General features: G+C 32.9%; 1 pseudogene; it reads right to left on the bottom strand.

The window, feature by feature from the left end:
* Window positions 1-461: 461 nt before the first annotated feature.
* LOC123203820 lies at window positions 462-2,988 on the bottom strand (annotated as a pseudogene).
* Window positions 2,989-4,303: the final 1,315 nt, after the last annotated feature.

Genomic DNA, 4,303 nt, shown 5'->3' with positions numbered 1-4,303 from the left:
TTATCTTTATACCCTCTAAACACAATATAAATATATTAAAAAAATAAAATTAAGTAAAATTAAAATCAACCCACTATTTCAAATGTTATAAATATATTAACCTAAATAAATTTAAAAAACATAAATAATCTAACACTATAAAAATATGTTAGTATTTTAAGTAAATATATTAATATAAAAGGACGAGGACGGGGACGGGGACGGGGACGAGGACTAGGACGAGGACGAGGACGAGGACGAGGATGAGGATGGGGACGGGACGAGGCGGGGAAGGGAAGGGGCGCAGAGGGGACATATATATCCCTGTCTCAGATTGCGGGAATTTTTTTTATCCCCGTCTCTGTCCCCTTTCCTTTCCTTGTTTCTATAGGAGAATCTTCTTTCCGTTAGGGTTGGAGAAAGTTGAGACTCTTAAAGTCAGACCGAAATTGTCATTTATATTCTATATAGTACGTAAAAGGTTTAATCAATAGAAAATCTATTTGAATTATTGGCAAACGAGAGCTTTTACAAACACCTTCAATGATCATATGTAAAAGGACAGTTAGAAATAGTACATATCATGTGGACATTAATATCATTTTTGTTCAGGCTGGAAACTATAAAAACTTACAGATGACTTCCTTCATTTTATGCTTACATTATTGATCTCTTTTAGCTTTTATTTCTCCTTGGTTGGGCCTTCTTTGCCATCTGATGAAAGCCAGGGGTTAGGTGCAACATAAGTATACCCCTGAAAATGCTCACCTTCCGTCGGTGTAGATGCTGGTGAATCATCTGGAGGCATTGTTGTCCAGCACCGGTCAAAATTTGCTGTACAATTTTTTCCACTCACATCTGGCTTGAACTTTGGCACCAGTTCTCTAGCCTCCAATTTCTTCCAGTTGATTGACTGAAACCATTTATGACGTTTTATCTCATCTCCTCCACTAGGACCACTGCCTAACCTTCTGGTTGGATCCTTTTGCAGCAACTGAAACAAAAAGATTTTCCATTGTTTTAACCATCAATTTGGAAACTGAGAAAGGAAGGGAGGGGGGATTCTTACTCCTTTGAGCAACGAGTGTGCTTCACCGGTAAGCAACGGTGGAAGTTTCACTTTCTCATTTATAATTCTCTGCTGAAGCTTCTGCCTATTCGCATGTGTAAATGGTGGCTGCCAGAAAGAAAGCGTAGCAAAAATCTCAGAAAAGTCAGTCAAAAACAACAATACGGCATAGGCAACCCTCTGTAAAAAGAGTAAGCAATATTAAAATCATTCCCAAAAAAGGAAAGTCGGAAAACAATTTATACAAATAATTGAAAACAACCCTTTCAAGACATTGTTTGTAAACTTCTACAAACTAAGAAAATAATTTATCTGATTACCGAACGGACAAGCAATTACTAGTTTGTTAGTTTCCCAAACATATATATTCCACATCTGGTCTTACCTGCCCGGTTAACATCTCATACAGAAGTATTCCAACACTCCACCAATCTGCATCTTTGTTATGTCCTTTAGAAAGTAAAATTTCAGGCGCCATGTACTCAGTTGTCCCACACATTGAATTTGATCTGCTAGATTCATCAATTTCCTTTGCCAGACCAAAATCAGTTAGCATAACCTGCAAACAGGTATCACATTCAGGAATCAAATACATTATATTCAACAAACATGTAAAACTCATAGCATATATATATATATATATATATATATATATTAATAACATCATTTCCATAAGAGGCCTTTACATGCCCATCAACGTCCATGAGTATATTTTCTGGTTTGAGATCCCGATGCACGATGCCGCACTTGTGAAGATGTGCAACAGCAGATACTATCTCAGCTGTATAAAGCCTTGCTTGATCCTCACTACTCAAGATATACACAATAACAAAGGCCAAAATCAAAGACTTGAACATACATCACAAATGAAATCTCATAACTTTAAAGCAAATCACCTGAAAATTCCCTGCCTATACAGATGAAAGAAGAGATGTCCTCCATTTATAAAGTCCAAGATCAAATACAGCTTAGACTTTGTCTGCGAAAGGTTATGCATAAGAATTCAATCTAATTAATAGTTAAAAAGATTAAAAAAAATTACCTGGAAAGAATAGCGAAGCTGAACAATGAAAGGATGCATGACTTTGGTGAGAATATCCCTCTCAGCCTTCATATAATCCACGTGATTCTTTTTTATTATCGTCTCTTTTCTCATCACTTTCATTGCATATATATCACCGTCCCATCACCACCGTTATCTCCCTTCTTTCTCACCTGAAAAACTTTGCCAAAGGCACCTTTTCCGACAACTCTCAGTATCTCAAAATCCCCCGGCCCGATCTTCTTCTCCTTTTTAATTTCACTCTCACTTTCAAGCTCGCTTTCGTTTTCGGTTTCATTTTCAAGCTCCTGGATTTGGAATGGGAGAGAAGAAGAGTGAGTGTAGCGAGGGGAGGGGCCCACGAAGGAGTGCGATCGGTTTTGAATAACAGGTGGGTCCACTAAGAAAGCAGAGGCTGATGATGTGGAAGGGGGTAACTGGGTAGAGTTGTTGTCATGGTGGGGTTTTGAGGGTCCGAAAACTTCAGAGAAATCGAAGTCGGGAGAAGAAGCGGAAGCGGAGGGAGGTGTGATGGTTAACTTTTTGAGGTTAGCCGATAAGAGAGTGTGAAGGCCTTTTTGTGATGCGGAGACCATTATGGCCGACGAGTGAGGCTTTGGAAGCCGAGGATGTATGTATGTATGTATGTATGTATGTATGTTACATTTTGCAGAATTGAGAGATTGTTGATTGAGATCAACGAGAGTAGCAGAGGTTGGTGGAATTTGTGGGCATCTATTATTCAGGGAATGGGATGAGGGGGAGACGTTGACAAAATTTCCTAAACGCGCTTGTGCGGGTCGTCAATTTCAATCGCCGATGATGCTCAAGTAGATCATGCTCAGTCGGAGCACAAGCACAGAGTTGGACATACGCCAATGGTAGCTTAAGTGGTAACGGTGGGATATTAGTATATAAAATCTAGCTTACTCAGTACAATATTGGATTTTGGATAAAGAGTTTTATTTTTTTATAATAAAAAATCCGTCATTATTAAATAGATAAATTTAAAATATAATAAATAAATTTATAATTATTATATCACATAAATTAAAATTTTATAAATATGATAGAAGTTTAAATTTATGATTTCATTTTAAAAATTATAATATTCTATCAATTTTGTTAACTCTTAGAGTCAGATTCAAAATTTTATTTATTTAGTATAATTAATTTTATCTATAGTCTCTTTTCTCACCACTTCCATTGCATATAATTAATTTAACTTCATATATATATATATATATATATATATATATATATATATATATATATATATATATATATATATATTTAATAGAATTTTTCATTAAACAATTAAGTGAATAATTTTTTCATATTTATTTTATTATTTTTTTATCTATGTAATATATATATACTTCATATTTATTTTACATATTCACATTACATTTTTAAAAAAATATAATTTTATTAATTTTATTAAATAATATATATTTATAAATGAATAATTTTAATAAATTCAAACGGTAATATCAAAAAAACTAAACTATATTTTTTTAGTTTGGTTTGAAAAATTTCAAATTACTCCTTTAGTTTAGTTTGAAAAAATTGTCAAACCTTATCAAATCAAATTGTGCACACCTTTAGGTATATAAACATTGATTTCACCACCCCAGAGTTGCATTCAGTGTCTCTGTTTCAATTTCATTTTTTATTTCTGTTTTTTTGCGCTTTTTCAACAAACATAAACCTCTCTTGTTGATGTCAGATTTGTGGCAGGAGCTCATTTTTTTCTAGCGCCAGATCTGAAGGTATTCTTGCTTTGTATTCAATTTGCTTTATGTGTATGCTTTGTTGATGTCATCAGGACTAGGATTACTATGCATGATAATCAAATCATGTATTTAAAATCTAATTTTTTATATTATATATTAAGTATTATATCGTATTATATAATACAATTTTAAAAAAAATAATAATAATAAACTCTAATTGATACATCATCACTTTATAGAATATCGTAAACACTTTTAAAAATTTTAAATTTCTTATTTATATATCTATCATATAATCATTTTTTTAAATATATTGATAATATATATCATATCGTATGATGTGTCTACTGTATCATATTAATTCGATACATTTCTTGATACATGTCATTTTTCACTTGTATTATATTATAAGATATATATCGTGTATTGTAAAATAATGATATCTATGTTACTTTGTATACTAATTTAATTTGCTTG

Source organism: Mangifera indica, chromosome 20 (assembly GCF_011075055.1).
Source record: "Mangifera indica cultivar Alphonso chromosome 20, CATAS_Mindica_2.1, whole genome shotgun sequence".
Taxonomy (NCBI): Eukaryota; Viridiplantae; Streptophyta; class Magnoliopsida; order Sapindales; family Anacardiaceae; genus Mangifera; species Mangifera indica.
This window is presented reverse-complemented; position numbering and strand designations above follow the sequence as displayed.